Source organism: Mastigoproctus giganteus, chromosome 11 (assembly GCF_048544385.1).
Source record: "Mastigoproctus giganteus isolate SK-2022 chromosome 11, ASM4854438v1, whole genome shotgun sequence".
Taxonomy (NCBI): Eukaryota; Metazoa; Arthropoda; class Arachnida; order Uropygi; family Thelyphonidae; genus Mastigoproctus; species Mastigoproctus giganteus.
Window position 1 is genome coordinate 172,984,098 of NC_143585.1, and position 19,049 is coordinate 173,003,146.

Sequence of the window (19,049 nt, forward strand, 5' to 3'; positions counted from 1 at the left end):
GAGATCCCTTTTTTCTTCCTGTTTGTAAGATATGATATGGACAAAGACATAGTCGGCATCCAAGGAGTTTCTGAATTTATATCTACTGCAGAAATGTGCTGGAAATGTATTTTCCAAACTCAAGCTAAGTATCCGAGACCCAGTCCTACTGGTTTATTTTCATTTGGCTTGCAATCATAATTACTCCTGGGATCATGAATGATGGACCAATTTGGATGTGACGGTTGACTGCATATTTTTCCCGCATACATGCACAGCAGATAATCTCGTCTAAGGTGCAGCGGGGATTCTGATGCATCTGCAGACTAGCTGTAAATCGGTGAAGTTCTAAAGTCTCGTAGAACTATGTGGAGAGCATTATATGAATGGTATCTAGGTGATGTAATATGCTCCTTCTTGCTGAAGCATAGTCAGGAGATCCACAATCCAAACGAGATCTGATCAAAGTTTTATATAATTGTAGTAATGTGTACCTGTCAGCTCCCCAGACCATTGAAGATACTGTGCGCAAGATGTTAAGTTTTGAGAGGCAGCTGATTCAAAGTCTTATATGTTCATGAAAATTTAGTTTTCTATCTACGTGTCTTAGTCTTAACTAAGAAGGAGAAATTTTGAACAACAGGTAGAGAAATTTTATTTAACTATAAAACCGGCTCAGGATGAAGACCACACATTTTACAGACAGGCACAACAGCTGAATTTTTCTCAGATATTCTATATTCAAATTTCTCAGATATTCTATATTTTTAGTCCATGCTTCTATTTTGTTTATGGTAAATTGGAGCTGTCGTTCAATTGTGTTCATGTTTTGTGATTGAAATGAAATGGAAAGATCATCTGCATACATATATATTTCCAGTGAAGATGGCATAATCTTTGTGATATTGTTCACCCACAGGGCAAACAGGGTTGCACTTAATACTGAGCCCTGGGGGACTTCTTGTTGTATATATATTAGAGATAAACAGCCTTGAATAGCGTACCTGAAATGTTCTGTCAGTAAGGAATTTTTCCATAAATTGGGAAAGTTTTCCCCTGTGTCCTAACTGAAATAGATCTCATAGAATTCTGAATCTAAAATTGTGTCAAAAACTTTTCCAAGATCTAGATTTACCATATGCTGTTTTCTTATGAGTTCCTAATATTTGTTTTAATTTTGACACTAAGATCAAGTGTCGATCTATTTTTCCTAAATCCAAATTGGTGAGGTGATAAAACATTCTCTTTTTCCAACAGCCACATAAGTCTGTTGTACACCATTCGTTCAAGGATTTTCCCTAAGCAGGCGGTCAGTGAAATAGGGCGATAATTATATGTATAGGAAGGATCTTTTCTGGGTTTGGAAACTGCAAGGACAATTGCATGCTGCCATATGGATGGATACAGGTTGTTCAGAAAAATGCTATTATATAGAACTAGCAGGATATCCAGACAATCAGAGTTTAGGTATTGTATCAGAGGTTAAAAACGCCTTCGAGATCTGGCATACACTATTAGGCAAATTTGTAATAGTTGTAAGAAATTCCTCTTTTATGAATGGTAGATAATATGATTGAAATGTAGTCATAGAGAAATTCAATTTGCTCCTTCACCTTGTTCTTTATATTTTTTAAAATCAGTGCTGTAGCTTGTAACTGCTGACGTGGAAGCGAAAGATTAAGCCAGAATTTCTGATATCTCGTCTGTTGTAGAAACGTCCTGCCCTTTCTAGGGGAAGACTGAAGATTGTATGCTTCGATATCTTCCATTCAAAATCAGAATTTTTTTTCCACATCAAATCAGGACTCTAGTTCCTAAGTATGGAAGCAAACATGATCCAAAATTTTTTTTTTATCTTTCTCTGAATTTTCCTCACTTTAGCATTGGCTTTTTTATATGCAATCAAATTGACTGTAGTTGGATATTTCCGAAATTCATTCCATGCAAGCTTTTGTTTTGTTTTTGCTGTCACACATTCTGCATTCCACCAAGAGTTGTACTATGCCTGTTTTGTCTTACTCATTTGAGATATTGTTGCTTTTGAAGCTTCTAACAGTTGGCCATTCGTATATATGACAGCATCATCTATTGGCAGGGTTTCTATTAATTGCTTATCCAGTGATTGATTGCATATATTTACTTCAATTAGCTTTGTTTTTTAAAATTCCTTCCTGTTCCGGTTTCTTCTGTAAGAGTCAACTGTGTCTGTATGGAACTTACTATAAGAAAATGATCAGCGTTGTAAAGATCATTTAATATAAACCATTCTATATTGGGGTAAATTGATGGAGAACATGTTAAGTCTAATGTACAACTAATACCTTAGTCAAACTTATAAGTGTGAGATCTGGTATTCAGCAAATTCAGTTGTTGGTCATCTAGGAATGTTTCAATCAAGTTAACTCTACTGTCCATGTGAGAAGATCCCCCACAGATGATGATTGGCATTCATATCTCCCAGAGGCAATAGAGATCATTTAATTCCGATCTGGAGAGAGGACGATTTGGTGGAAGATAAAAGGATGAAATTGTGATAGAAATTCCAATGACTATTCTCACACTGCAACTGCTTTTAAGTTGGTTTTTAATGTTATTTTCTTGGCTGGTATATTAGTATTCACCAAAATTCTCACTCCTCCTTTGGCAATTGTATTATCATTTCTGTCTCTCCAGAAAAGTGTATAGTTTTGAAATGTATGTGAAGATTGAGGTGTTAGGTGGGTCTCCTGAAGGCAAATGCAAACCGGTTCATACTTCTGAATAATATCTTTCATTTCATACAATTTTCCACGTAAACCACAACAGTATCAAAGGCTTTTCTAAGATCCAAATATACGATACCAAAGTTATTCTTTACATCCAGTTACTTTGTGACTACATCATAGAATCCAATCAAATTAGTCAGACAAGATATCCCCTTAACACACCCCATGCTGGGTCCGAGCTATAACTGAAGATTCGTCTAGATGATCCTGCAATGCTTCTTTAACCAGTGCCTCCATTAATTTCCCTGGAACAGAAGTTAAACTAACAGGTCTGTAATTACCTGTCTCCCCCTTTGATCCTCCTTTGTGGATTGGGATCACATTTGCACATCTCCAGTCCATGGGTACCTCCCCTGAGTCCAGGGAAGCTCTCATAATTATGGCTAAGGGTTTGCTTACTTCTTTTGTCGCCTCCTTTAATATAGCTGGATAGATTCCATCCACACCAGGTGCCTTTCTTGTGTTTATCTTCAACAATATCTCCTCCACTTTACTCTCAGTTATTACAAGTTTATCTAGCTTACTGCCAGAGTTGAATATACCTCTGGCATTCCCCTCCCTGAATAACTACTCATATGTGAATGTCAATGCAAAATATTCATTTAGTTTGTTAGCTACCTGAGCAGGATCATCAACAATTGAACCATTGATATCAAGTGGAAGAATCTGATTCATCCCCTTCCTTCTAGAGTTTAAATAAGTAAAAAACTCTTTGCTGTTTTTCTTTGCATCCTTTGGCAAAGATTTCTCATAATTTGCCTTCGCCTGCCTAACCTCCTTTGTAACTTGGTTACAGACCAGCTTATATCTATCATACGCTTCTCTGTCACATGTTAATTTATATGTATCCCATGCATTTTTCTTCTCTGTCACATGTCTAATTATTCATCTAACATCCATTTAGGCCTAAATCTTGAACAATATTTCTTTGTTGGTATGAAAAGCCTAGTAGCTTTCAAGATAAATTCTTAGAATGCTTCCCATTTTGAATTTGCTGTTGGTAACATCATCAGTTGGTCCCACCATATAGAATTTAAATACTGTCTCAGACCACCATAGTCACCTTTACGAAAGCAAAAACCCTTTCCTTTACCCTTGATGGTAGTAACCTCTTTGAGTAAATCCCACTTCAGCACACTGTGATCACTGCCACCTAGTGGTTCCTTTATCTGCAGATTCTCGATGCATGAAGAATCACTACTGATAATCAGATCAAGAGTATTACTCCCTCTAGTTGCCTCCCGAACATGCTACTGTAGAAAACAATCATCCAATAAATCCACAAAAGCCTTGCTAGTGTGTGAGTGACCAACCGCAAATTCCAGTCAATATCCGGGAAATTAAAATCCCCCATTAAAAGACACTGAAATTTACTGGCCCACTATTTCTCTGCATAATTGCTCATTATACTCATCAGATTCATTAGGCCTATAACACACACACCTACTCTCATTTTTCCTTTCCCAGTGCTTATGTCACACAAAACAGACTCAACATTGCATTGACCACCAACATCAACTGGGTGCACTTCCTTAGATTTTATGTGTTTCTTAACTAACAGCATAACCCCTCCTCCCTTCCTGCCCTGTCTACCCTTTCTGTAAACACTGTACCCCCAAATTCCAGTTCTGCAATGCACTGCTTTTTACTGTGTGACATCAGGTCTCTGATATCCGAACAATATCTACCTTTGGTATCTTAATCAGCAGTTTGAATTCATCAATTTTTATTTACCATACTTCTAGCATTAGTGTACATAGACTAGACTGCCTTGGTTCAATTACAGGCTTTATCCAATATAATTTATTTGTAGTCTGTCTATTCCATTAATCCTGCCACTGGGACTGAAAACGTTTGGTGTATTATTTGCCCGTAGTCTGTATAGGGGACTGACAGGCAGCAATTATTATTGGAAATTGTTGATTTGGCTGCATTGTCAGCCAAATCATTTCCCCTAATCCCAATGTGGCTGGGAATCCAACAGAAGAGGATATCGTATTTGTGTTCGTGGAGAGAGTGGATCTTCTGCTGAGCTTGAGAAAGAACTGGATGGGGAATATATCTCACTGCCAGTAAAGCCTGTAAGATGCACAAAGAATCGGAATATAAAATGAACTGTTGGTTTTGGCTGTTGTTGTGTTTAACGACACATAGCTTCTTGAAAGGGTGCAAAGACGGGCACAACTCGCCTGGTGAGATCGGCAAAAGGGCGTCCTTATGAAGAAAGACTTCGAATATGTGGGTTGCAGAGTTTGGAAACTAGACACCTTAGAGGAGATTCGATTGAGGTGTTTAAGGCTCTGAGAGGCATCAGTAAAATGAATGAGGACGAAATTTTCAAGATTATAAATGATGCTAGAATTAGGGGACATAAATTCAAGTTACGGGGGGAAATGTTTAGATTGGACTGCAGGAAGTTTTATTTTAGCCAGCGAGTTATAAATTACTGGAATAAGTTGCCTTCATGGGTGGTAGACGCCGACAGTTTGGGGAAATTCAAAGGTCATCTGGATAGTACTTTCGGGTAAGGGAAGCACATAGGATGATAGGTTTAATTTCCTTCTTTTTTTTTTTTTATTAATTATTATTATTTATTTATTTTTTTTTTTATCATTGTTTTGTTCGGATTTTTTTTTTTTTTTTTTTGACTGGTGCAGCATAAGCCATAGGCTTTCTTGCACCATGCGGCCATTACTAATACTAATAGGCTGCTAGGGCTATGTCTTTCTAATGGTGAATATGAAATATTAGCTTAATTGTGATAACTATATTTTATGATATATTCCTATACGATTTAGGAAAGTAAATAGTTCTTTTTCATTAGAATCATCTCCCAGAATTTGTAATAAATTTATTGTTGATTGTGTATTAGCTATTGATTTAAAGGTGTTTAAGCAGATATTTTGAAAGTCGGGACAGTCCACTAACAAATGGCGAATGGTCAGTTGTACTTGACCATGATGTACATTGGGGAGCGCTGTCATTAGTTAATAGATACAGGTGAGTGAGGTGAGTATGCCCAATCCTTAGCCTTCGTAAAATTATTTCATCTCGCCTGTTTTTTCAGAAGCTGGAGTGCCACAGCTTTGGTTCCAGTTTTATTTTGTAGAGTTTATTTCCTGGATAACCTTTCCAGATTAATGACCAGCTGTTATAACATGCTTTACGGATAATGTGTTTGTAATCTGCGTATGGAACTTGAAAAGTCTGCAAAATAGTGGTTTCTGGTTGTTTGGCTGCATGATCTGCTCTTTCATTGCCAGCTATTCCAGAATGTCCTGGGATCCAGCAGAATGCCACAGTTTGGTTCAATTCCTTACAGGCAAGTAACTTAGAATGAATCTGTTTTATTACAGGGCGAGAGGAGTTGGTATTACTATTTATGATAGAGACAGCACTGAGTGAGTCGGTGTATATTAAAGCAGATGGAATTAGATGTTCAATAATGTGATCCAGAGCTAAGTTTATGGCATAGAGCTCAGCAGTGAAGATACTGCATTCTATTGGCAATGAGACAGAAGTGCTAAATGACAGGAAGATTGCAGCAGCACCTACTTGGGTCTCGGTTTTTGATCCATCTGTATAGATCTCACATGTGTTTGAATTAGAAAGAGTTTAAGTTGCATGTAACTGTGCGATATTGGAAGGAGACAGTGTGTTCTTTCCCCACTGTTGAAAGTAGTCATCATATATTGCACAGATATTTTTCCAGGGTGGATCTGGTGGTGTTTTGTCCTGAAATATATTGCTGATTTCTATATTCCATGATTGAGCCAGTTCCTTAAATCTAAGTGGAGCAGGTCAGTTTTCATTAGGTTTACTGATGTAAAATGACTCGCATTCAGTATTGTAGAGACATCTCCAACAAGGATGAGATGGCAGACTACGGATTTTTGCAGCATACATCAGAAATAATGATTTTCTGCGAAGATGTAAGGGAGGTTCTGAATGCACCTAGAGCGACTCTCAAAGCACAGTGCTGAAAAGCAAGGAAAAGTTCTAAAGTACTTTTCCTCGCTGAATCATATACTGGAGAGCCATAGTCCAAGCGAGACCTGATGAGAGCTCTATAAAAATGGATGAGGGTATGACGATCAGCGCCCCATGACATGGATGACACACACCGGAGGATGTTTAATTTCTTCAAGCAGATGGTTCGAAGATAAGCCACATGTGCTTGAAAGTTCAGTTTCCTGTCTAGTATCAGACCAAGGAAACGGACAGTGTGAGCAAGAGGAACTGGCAAGTTATTTATCTTTAGCTCTGGATCAGGAAGAAGTGACCGAAGTTTGCAGAAATTAGTGGTAGTGGTTTTCTGTTCAGTGAGATGATATCCATTTTGTAAGATCCAGGATTGAATTCTCGTTAAAGTAATTTGTAGCTGTCTTTTGGTAGTATTCATACTTTGCGATTGGCAGGATATGGTGAGATCGTCGGCATACATGTATACTTCAATCGTTTTTGGAAATTCTTCCAAAATATTGTTGGACTCAATATGGAACCCTGTGGGACACCCTCTTCTTGAATGTGAAAAGTTGACAGCATGTTTTTATATCGGACCTGAAATGTACGCAATTTTAAAAAGTTCTGAATTATTAAAGGGAGATGTCCTCTCAGCCCCAACTGATGCATATCATTGATAATACCATGACGCCATCACTAGATGTTGCCTTCTGATGAAGGCACTATGAATGTTGGATTCAATTTTTACAAGTATATCTAGGGTGGACCTGTTTTTATGGAAGCCATATTGGTGATCAGAAAGGAGATTTTCGGAGTCGAGACTCCAGATGAGCCTCTTACAGGGTGAGAAGAGTTGGTATTACTATTTATGGCAGAGACAGCACTGAGTGAGTCAGTGTATATTAAAGCAGACGGAATTAGATGTTCAATAATGTGAACCATCCTTTCAAAGATTTTGCCCAAACAACTTGTCAATGATATTGGTCTGTAATTCTCAACTAGAGAAGGATCTTTTCCTGGTTTTGGAATAGCACAAATATAGGAATGACACCATGACAGAGGATACATATTTTCTGTGAAGATCCTGTTATAAAAGAGTAATAGTGTGCCAAGATCGGCTTCACACAGATGCTTCAGCATACTGTAGTGAATGCCGTCTGGTCCTGCTGCGCTGTTCGGAGATTTGCTCAAAGATTCTCTCAGTTCAGATAGAGTAAACAGCTGGCTTTCACGGAAGTGAAAGTCTAGTTGCGAAATTAAACTTATGACGTTCTGAATCAGTTTTACTGCGTTGAAAGGAGATCACATAAGAGGAACAGGCAGAAATGTTATAAAAGATTCGGCTAAAGCATTTGCAATGTCAGTAGGAGAGGATAAGTCCTGCCCGTTGCATTGAATTATCAGAGATTGCAGCGGTAGAAATTTCCCATTGAGAGCTTGAATTTTTTTCCAAATGATTTGAGTGTCAGTATTTTTATTAATAGCTGAGGGGAATTTAATCCAGGAGTCACGTTTTGCTGTCTTCCTAATTTGTCTTGCTTTGGCTCTGGGTTTTTTGTACATAATTAGGTTGGCGGTAGTTCGAAATTTGCAAAACTGGTTCCAGGCACAGTTTCTCGTTTCGCTTTGGAGCATTCTTCATTCCACCACTGATTTTGGTGTACATGCTTGAGCTGATCAGATTTTGGAATGGAATTTCTGCTGCAGATAATATATGGCTTGTAATGTGATCAGTTACGTCATCAATATGTTTTTGTTGTACATATAGTTTGTCAAGTAGAACACAAGTTGAATAGTTTTTCCAGTCTGCTTTATGAAAGTTCCAAGAAGTACGGCCTTTAGGACATGACACCGTCTGTGTTTGAATTGGACTGATGATAGGAAAATCGTCACTGTGGAACGGATCATTTAGCACTAACCATTCCATGCTTGGAAAAAGAGATGCTGAACATATGGATAAGTCTATGGCTAATGTAGTACCTGTAGGTAGTTGGATATGAGTTGGAGAGCCAGAATTTAACAGAGTCAGGTTATGGTTATCTAGGAATGTTTCTATTAATTGGCCTCTCCTATCCATGGTGGAAAATCCCCACAATGGATGGTGAGCGTTGAAATCGCCGAGTAAACAGACTGGAGGTGGCAGTTGTGTGATAAGATTGTCAAGTTCAGTCTGGGAGCAAGGATAGTTCGGTGGGATATAAATGGATGCAAGGGTTAATGATATTCCCATTACTATCCGAACCGCTACAACTTCTAAAGAGGTTTGTAGTTGGAGATGTCTTGACGGTATGCTAGTTTTAATAAGAATAGTCACCCCACCACGATCAGGAGTGTAGGAATCCCTGTCTCGCCTAAACATAGTATAATTTTTAATTTTCAGAAAACTTGTGGTGATAAAAAGGTTTCCTGTAAACATACAACTATTGCTTTAGTTTGTATGAGTAAATCATTCAAGTCATCTATATTACTGCGTAATCCTCTACAGTTCCATTGAAGGAATTTATTCATTTGTTGGATTTATTTGAGGAAGATTAATCTGACTTTTTTCTGAGAAGGTTTCTGTCTGCTTAGTTTTGATTTTTCATTTCTGGGAAAAGTTGGGCATCCTGTATCCATGGTATCATTAGCATGTAACTCTAGTACTGTCTCTTCATCCTCTGACTGAACCTCCATTTCCATGTTGATAATGCGTGGTTTCACTTTCTTCTGATTTTCAATAGTAGCTGATTTTGTTGTTTCGGGCAAGGTTGAGATAGCATCAGTTGGGATGCTGATTGGGGTGTTGCTAGTCTCACTGACTGTAGTTTTCTTATTGTAAGTTAGCACAGTTTTGGTCCGGGTGGCAAAGGAAATATTCGGTTCGATGGAGACATCTGTTTGGATTGCAGCTCAGTGGCTATTTTTGGTGACTGATGCATATAATCGGCTAGGCATGGTTAGCATTATTTGCTTTCTTGCTTCAGGGTATGTGACTTTATGCTCCACTTTATACTTCTGGATTTTTTCCCCTGTTTTCCAAAGGTCACACGCTTTAGAAAATGCAGGATGGCTTCCTTTACAGTTTGGGCAAGTGGGAGTTGAAGCTGGACAGTCTCCTTGGAGCCACAAATAGGGCACACAGCATCGCCTCGGCATGCCGTCTGAGAATGGCCGTACTTCTGGCACTTAAAGCAGCAAATGGGATTCAGGATGTAGGGTCGAATCTTGCAGTTTAAGTAACCTGCTTTTACAGAAGAAGGGAGATTCAGAGTACTGAATGTCAAAATAATGGACCTGGTTGGTAATAGGTTGCCATCTTTTTTTTGTCATAATTCTACATGAATGAGTCACTTTTTGTTCGCTAAGCTCTTGAATGATCTCTTCCTCAGACACTGAGTATCTGAATTTCCTCAGTTTTTAAGTTAAAAGTCACATGCTGGAATGTGGGCATGCCATGGTTGAATGGGCTGCTTTGGTGTGTGGGCAACATTGTCTACATTAATTTTAAGTTCTTCGAGTAGCTCTTTGAGACGAATACCAAAAGGACAATTGGCAGTCTTACGGGCATTGTACAAAATTTCTCCTTGTTGCTCAAAATTGGATGGCCACACAGGATGACCTGGCTATAATGCGCCAAAACCTGGTCATAAAAAAGTAAAACTTTCAGTGGCCTAATGAATTAGGTCACTAAGTTAAGGTATAAAAAGAAGTATAAACTGTAAAAGACAAATATCAATAAACAAGTAACCATAACAAGGTAGATTTTTTAAATATGAGTAAAAAGGTTTACTGATTTTAAAAAGCTAAAAATAGCAGACACATGGTCATTGTCGGATAAAATCTGACTGAGCGTATACGGCTCAGCCAGATGGTTAAAAGTGGTAAAACGTATATTGCTAAAAACTGTACAGCCAATTAAAATGCATCTGATTGATAAAATTGTGTCACAGGACTCACACATAGGAGGATCACCAGCCCTCAGCAAATACGAATGAGTCAAATGACTATGTCCTATGTGGGTCCAGGCAAGAACAACTCCTCCTTATGATTCCTGCGCAGACTAGACTAGACTGCCACGGTTCAATTACAAGCTTTATATGATATAATTTGTCCATAGTCAGTCTATTCCACGAATCCTGCCATTGGGAGTATATCTTTTGGTGTATTATTTGCCTGTAGTCTGTATAGGGGGACTGACAGGCAGCGATTATTACTGGGAATTTCTGATTTGGCTGCGGTGTCAGCCAAATCATTTCCCCTAATCCCAATGTGACTGAGATTAGGGGAATCCCAGCTGATCTTCTGCTGGGATTCCTTCTTCTGCTGAATGCAAGACAGAACTGGATGAGGATTATATCTCACAGTTATTAAAGCCTGTAACACGCTGAGAGAGAGTCAGAATATAAAATGAACCGTTGGTATTGGCATTTACTAATGTGATCCAAGGCTAACTCTATAGTGTGCAGCTCTGAAGTAAATATGCTGCATTCGAGGAGAATCTGCTGTGTCCGGAAAGACAGCAGCAGATCCTACACACGATTCCAACTTCGAGCTGTCTGTGTAAACTGGCGCGAAGTCAGAATGTTCAGCTCGGTGTGCTGAATAAAGCTGCAGGTCGACAGATGGAGTGTCCGACTTTCCCCAATTTCCAAGGGACAAGTCACATGCTGAAACATAAGCATGCCAGGGTGGAAGGGGTTGCTTTGGTGTTTGGGCAACCTTGTCTATCTTGATCTTAAGTTCTTTGAGTAGCTCTTGGAGATGAATACCAAAAGGACAATTGGCAGTCTTACAGGTGTTGTACAAATTTCCCCATCATGGCTCAAAAACGAATGGCCACGTATGATGGTCTGGCAGGGATTTCAGCTTTAAAGCATACTTTAGAGACAACTGCTTGCGTCGGAAACGGTGGTTCGTTTGCTTCGACATATAAGCTCTGGACAGGAGATGTTTGATATGCTCCAATAGTGATGCGGAGAGCCTGATGATGGACAGGGTCCAGCCATCGAATGACACTGTCTCTGGCTGAGGTATTTTATATACCTGGGACCCATAATCTAATTTGGATCGCACAAGTGCACGGTAAAGCCATAGAAGGGTGCATCAGTCCACACCCCAAGATGTAGAGGGGAGAGAGTGGAGAATATTCAAGCCTCTTGTGCATTTTGTACTGAGTTGAGGGATGTGATCCAGAAAGGTCAGCTTTTTATCAAATACGAGTCCCAAGAATTTTATGTCCGCCGCTACTGGAATAGCATTTTGTCCAAGCCTTAATTCAGGTTCAGGATGAAGATTACGCTTACGACAAAAGTGTATGCAAACGGTCTTCTGCGGCGAGAACCTGAATCCATTAGACAATGCCCACGAATTTAGGCGATCAATGGCTTTTTGCAGTTGTCTTTCAATAACCCTCATGTTGCATGACTGACAAAATATGCTAAAGTCATCAACATAGAGAGCACTGGTTACATTTGGAGGAAGTTGTTCTGTGATGGAATTTACTTTGATGACGAAAAGCGTGACACTTAATACTGATCCTTGTGGTACTCCCTCCTCTTGGCTGAAGGTACAAGAAAGTGAGGATCCCAAACGAACTTGGAAAGATCGATTGGCTAAGAAGTTTTTAATAAAAATGGGGAGATGCCCTCTAAGACCAAGGCTATGCAAATCTTTTAAGATGCCAAATCTCCAAGTTGTATCATAAACTTTCTCCATGTCAAAGAATATAGACACCAAATGTTCACGTTTTAGGAAAGCATCCCGGATGGATGTTTCCAGTCTAATAAGATTGTCCAGAGTGGACCGGTTCCTTCGGAAGCTGCACTGGATGTTGGAGAGAAGGTCATTTGATTCTAAATACCATATTAAACGAAAATTAACTATTCTCTACAGGATTTTGCACAGACAGCTAGTCAGAGCAATAGGACGATAATTAGTTGTGACTTTTGGATCCTTTCCTGGCTTAGCAAAGGTAAGAACGATTGCCTTGCGCCAGGAATCCGGAAACTGCCCTTCAGTAAAGATTCTGTTATATAGAAGGAGCAGATGATCCATAGATTTTGGTGAAAGATGCTTAATCATTTTATAATGGATGCCATCTGGTCCAACAACACTGGCTTGGGAAAGAATGAGAGCTCTTTTCAGTTCCTGTATAGTGAATGATCTGTTGTAGGGATAAATGCTCTTAGACTTAAAATTCAGTGCCTGTTTTTCGATTTTATGTTTCAGGACCAGGAACTCTGGGGAATACGAAGATGTTGCAGAAATGTTAGAGAATGTTTCCCCAAGAGAATTGTATCTGCAATAGTGCATCCATTATAATCTAGGATTGAAGAAGTTTTTTTTTTTTTTGATTTGGTAGTTATTGGCGCATTGGCTTCTGTGGCCATATTGCACCTCCCAAGGTTTTTGCAGTACTTTGATCCAAGCCCGAGGCGGGAATCGAACCCGCGACCTTTGGGTTGCCGGGCAGGTACTTTACCCACTCAGCTAGCCCGGTCGGCGATTGAAGAAGTGTGGGATGTATATTTTCCCTTCATTTTCCGGATTTCATCCCAGACCAACTTAGTACTAGTGGACTGAGTAATTGATGAAGTAAAACGGATCCACGATTCCTTTTGACTCTGACGGCGGATGTAGCGTGCACGTTTAAAGGCTATAAGGTTGGTCATGGTAGGATATCGGTGGAATATCCCCCACGCTTTGTTTTGAGCCTTTTTTGCTGCTGTGCATTGTGAATTCCACCATGGTTTGGAAAATGGTGAAAACCGGGCAGATGTTTTTGGGATGGCATTCGCAGCTTGGACGATATTTTCTGTGATGTACGTAACTTCATCATTGATGGGCTCCTGACTGGCTTCAGTAATGCCAAACACTGCCAGATGTTCAAAGGCATTCCAGTCAGAATGATATTCTTTCAATCTTCCACTGTGATAACCTAAAAGGATGACACTGCCTCCCCACTATGTAAACAGGTTATCACAGGGAAGTGACCACTTCCATATGAGCTCTCCACTTTCCAAGTGAATGAAGGGAGTAGAGAAGGAGAGCAGATAGAAAGATCAATGCGAGAAGACGTACGGGTAGGCATATACTCTATGACTTGTCCCTTTCCATTAATACTAGCATTACCAGACAGGGTATTACATCCATTATAGTCCCCAAGAAAGGGGGGGGGGCAGCTGCATTACAAGATCATCAAGGTCTTTTTGGGGAATGTCAGTCCCAAGTAGCAAATAAATAGATCAGATGGTTAACAACAACCCACTGTAAGACGGATTGCAACAGCCTCTATACTGGTTGTAAGTAGCAAAGGCTGAACTAGGGTCTCATTTCCCACGACAGACACTCCTCTGTGGGCAGGACCATCCACAATTCTATCATTACAAAAAAATTGTGACATTACACATGATGTGGTCATTATTTGCCTTTCGGTGTCTCCTGCAAGCAACAGCAGACTAGCTTGTGCTTCTGTAGGAGTGCCATGATGTTATCTGTATTCTACCAGAATCTGCAACAATTCCATTGTAGGAATTTAACCATTATTTTGGTTTGATGGGTCCACCAGGTGCTTCTGAGGTGCTGAGCACTTACTTTTGTCAGTCTTAGATTTATCTTTTTTCTAAAAAATATGGACGCTGTCCCACGTCCATTTCCTCCACCACAAAGAGTTCCAAGACTGAATTATCTGGTACCTCCTCAACAACCATTTTTTTTTTTTTTGGGAACTACAGGGTATTTCATACTTCATGTTCTTTTCTCCAGTAACTTATTTGGGTACTGGTGGAGTATTAGGAGGTTAATATTGGAGTAGCAGCTGACTGGTCCATCTGTGTGAGTTTTCTTGAACTTAACAGGCATGCTATAGAAGTGAAGGACTGTTTTCATGGAGTCATTTCATTCTGAGTTCCAAAGGAACATCTCCCTGCTACCTTCTGAGTGCAGATAGATTTGTTTGTATTCATATGTTTCACCATTTTTCTCACCTTCTGATGTGATATGTTCAGCTCTGCCTTAAGTCTGAATTTCTTTTTTCTTCTTTCCACCTCTGCCATGTTCATGAATAAGCAGGGTGTTTTCTCCTTGGCAATTCATACATGTAGTTTTTTGTGGCTGATAATGCTGTAGTTTTTTTTTTTTTTTTTGTTATGAAAACCCCAAACACGAAAGGTATCAAAACCTATAATAGTACTATGCATGGGTTGAAGGAGAAGTATTGGGGGGGGGGGGGGAGATTCCAGAAACTGCTCTAGAAACTAAACATGGGTTTCACCACTTCAAGCCTCCAATAAGCAAGGTTGTGGTATTGCACCGGTATTGCACCATTTGTGAGTGTCCGTATTTCTGGCACTTAAAGCACCATAAAGGATTTGGTATGTACAGATGCACCAGAGTTAATATAGCCAGATTTGATTTCATTAGGAGCCATTGGTGAATTAAATGAAATGAAGTGTTTCTTGTTGGAATGATTTTCCAATCCCTACGCACAGATATTCATTTCACGGCTATCATTCCTTTTGGTTTTAATTCAGAACAGATTTCCTCTTCCATCGCATCCATAAGATCCCATTCTGCTGTGGCACCAAGGGATGAGTTCAGTATCTTGTGGGGTGTAACAGTGATGGGCATTCCCCCAATAGATGTTGCTCAGAGGAGCTGTTGTGAATGTTTATCACTTCTGATATGTACAAATATGTCGCCAGATTGCAGCCGTTTGACAGATTTAGGAGAGTCTGCCAACCCTTCCATACATTTCTGGATAAAGAAGGATGACATTTTTCCTAAGGGCTTCTTCTTCTTACTGGTGGAATGAATTATCAGGTAGCGATGTGTTGGACCTGATATAACCTGTTTTCTGTTTCTTGGAAAAACTGACATTATCAATGATCAAGTTTTCAGACAGGGACTGGAATAAATATATTTATCAGGATTCATGAGGATTTCAATATTGGTAATACTGGTTCAGTGCCCAGGCATCCCACCCACCACAGAACCCAATGGTATGCCCACTACCCGGAAATCAATAAATGCGCTTGGGAGTAGGATGTCAGAGCTATCTAGATGCTATACCACACAGCCACCAGCCTGAATCCTGTCCCTCGAACCATGAGGGTAGGGGTATGACACTGACACGGCTGACCCTTTAAGGCTAACCCACTAGCCGATTGATCCAAGCTGGGGCATCCAGGACCACCCATCTTGTCGAAGCAAGGGCCAAAGCGGTGTATTGAAGCTGGGCTCCTCAAGCACTCTTTCTGAATTTCCATGGGTCGCAGCGTACAGCAAACACGTCAGATTCCATTGATGCTAGCCAGGAATCTAGGCTTTGATTCCCAATGCTGCTAGCCGGGAATCTAGGCTTTGGATCCCAGTGATGCTAATCCAAAGGACCCAAAGCATCACTGAGAGATCCCCTCACCATGTACAGGTGCCCACATGGAGGAGATAATTAAAGATAAGGATCAGGTTACTAGTAAGCTGGATCCCAATCCCGACATACAAATATTCTCTTTACTGCTGTCACTCCTAGTGCTTAAGTTCAGAACAGATTTCTTCCACTTATACTTCCATACGATCCCAATAGATCACAACACAAGACGAATTTATTGTCTTATGAGGGGGGGTAACTGTAATCAGAATTACCCCGATAGAGGTGGCTGGAAGAAGCAGTTTGAATGCATTTCATTTTTATTAAAATATCACGGGAGTGTAGCCATTTGACTGCTTCTGGCAACCATGCCAACCCTTCCGGTACATTCTGAATAAAGGTGACATCGTTCTAATGGATATTTCAGATGTTGAATGGATTTCCAGGAACATGGTGTAAGTCCTGGGTTTTCTTCTGTTCTTGGCCATTTAGCTGCATTAGTCATATCTGTATTTATATCTTGTAAGGACCATACTGGGGCCCCAGATGAAAAATTTACATTATCAAGATTCACGAGTTTTTTTGTTTTGATTCAGTGCCTGGTTTCCCCATTCACCACAGAGCACAAATGGGATACCTAATACCTGGCAAGCAATAAATGTTCTCAGAAATTGGGTGACAGGGATACCCAGAAAGTATACCCACACCTCCACCAGCATGAATCTTGTCTCATGGACCATGAGTAGGGGCATGGCAATGATACAGTTGACCCATGCAGGCCAACTGATTCTGGCCAAGCCATACAGGACTACCCATCTTGCTGAAACAGGGGGACAAAGTGATGTTGAAGTTGGACTCCTCAAACACCAGGATTTCCCTTTCCGAATTTCCACTGGTCGCAGCGCACGGCAAACACACCCAATTCCATTGATAATAACCTGAAACCTAGGCTATAGACATTACAACTCATTGATGCTAATCTGGAGTATCAGCTGCATCACCACGTACAGGTGTCATGTTGTGGGTGTCAGTACTTCTTTAAGTAGGTTAAGAGTTCTATACTGGCATCATTTACAAGAAAATGGGATAAAATCACGGCTTCGTCCAATTTTCGGAATGACTTAAAGGTGCTGGAATGGATGGGTAGGTAAAGAGGAGTGTTGTTGTAGTGGTGTTTTCTAGTGCAAGGGCTACTTTGCCCATATTGCGCCTCCCAATTCAATTGACTTTATGTATAAGAACTGTTTGTGCAGTTAGAAATGGTCATACATTTGAATTAGTTTTAAGTAGAGAAAGAATTCAGAGAGATTTGCTCCTTTACCTATGATGCTATTGAGAAACAGAGGTTGTTGTAGATATGAAATGAAACTAAAAGACGTTTGTCAGGTGTAATCAAACAAGCTACATTCAAGGAGTATATGTTTTACCAAAAGCAGTTGAGAGCATTGCACACACTGCAGAGGATCATTTTCCTGTAAGCAGAAAGAGATGTGTGAAGTGAGTGTGACTTGATCGGTCTCTGGCTAAGGTTACTTTTCTATTTTTACAAGGGCTAGAAATCCATAATGCTGGTTCAGATTTTATTTGAAATAGCTTTTATTTGTTTGCATTTTCCACAGAAGTGTCCATTTTTTCCATAGATGTTCTCCGTATATTGTGTTGATAATGAGGATATGGGAAAAGAGAACTGTCTGCAAGAAAGTGGCAGACCGTAAGTTGGATGTGACAAGATATGCACTGAAGCAGACTTTCTCCCAATAATAAAAACAGGTGTGCAAGATGAGTATGCCCAATTCCCAATCTTACCAATACCACTTCTTGGTGTCTGTTTTGTCTCTGGTCAAGTTTGTTGTTGGTATTACTTTTCCAGATCTGTGACCAGTTTTAGTAAGAGACTAAAAATTATAGGCTTGTAATCCATAAAAGGAACTCAAAGGTACTGTGAGAATGTGAAATGAGGCTGTTTAGCTGCAAGATCAGCAGTCTAATTTCTTGGAATTCAAGAATGTCCTGATATCCAACAAAATGTTACTGACTGATTGAACTCAGCAGCGAGTAACTGAGATTTAATAGTTTTCAGTGTAGGAAGAATTGAAGCAGGTGAAACATATTGGCCTATAAATTTGAATCAGGATTCCCCCCCCCACTTTTGGATTGGGGATACATACAGAAAGTTTCAATCAATGGGCAACTCCACTGAATCCAAGGAAGATCTCATAATTATGGCTAAAGGTTTTCTTACTTCTTTTTCTGCCTCCCTTAATATACCTGGATAGATACAATCTACCCCAGTTGCCTTTCTTATGTTTAACTTGAACACTTTCTCTTCTACTTTCCTCTCAGTTATTACAAAATCATATAAGTCCCTTTTAGCACCTGAAAAGATTTAGGGCTAGAGCCTCAACTTAAGGGAAATTCACTAAATGCAACAGGTTAGTGCATTAGCATCATGTTTGTATGTAGTGAATTACCAAAAATGGCACAGTTCTATTTATCATATCTCATATTGCGAATACCTTCACAATGAGTTGCCTGATATTGCACTACCTCAAATAAGTAACGCTTCACGAATGGTGAAGACTATTGCTACTTATTCTCGGTGGATACCACCACTGAGACAACCATTTCAAGGCTATTTGGCTTCTCATCAGGTTGGATAGGTACCTTGATGTCGCTAATGATGCTGATGTTGCTAATCACATAACATGATGTTAATGCACTTGTTACGTTTAGTAAATTTCCAGTAAGTTGAGGCTCTAGCCCTAAATCTTTTCAGTTTCCTGTTGAACACTATTAGGTGTCTCTCATATTGTGAAGTTAGACTTCGTAACTGGGTTGCCATTATTGCAACACCAGTTTTTTGCTCTGAGCTTTTTTTATAAACAATCAAGTTGGCGGTAGTTGCGAATTTACGAATGTGTTTCCAAGCCCGGTTTTTATCGTTTCGCTTTGGAGCATTCCTCATTCCAACACTGGTTGCATTCCAAAATCCAACC

General features: G+C 39.8%; 1 protein-coding gene across 2 annotated transcripts in view; it reads right to left on the reverse strand.

Annotated features, from left to right (window-relative positions):
• Positions 1-19,049, reverse strand: part of LOC150078577 (uncharacterized) — a 394,647-nt gene that overhangs the window by 327,871 nt on the left and 47,727 nt on the right. The gene's annotated exons all lie outside the window — the stretch shown is intronic.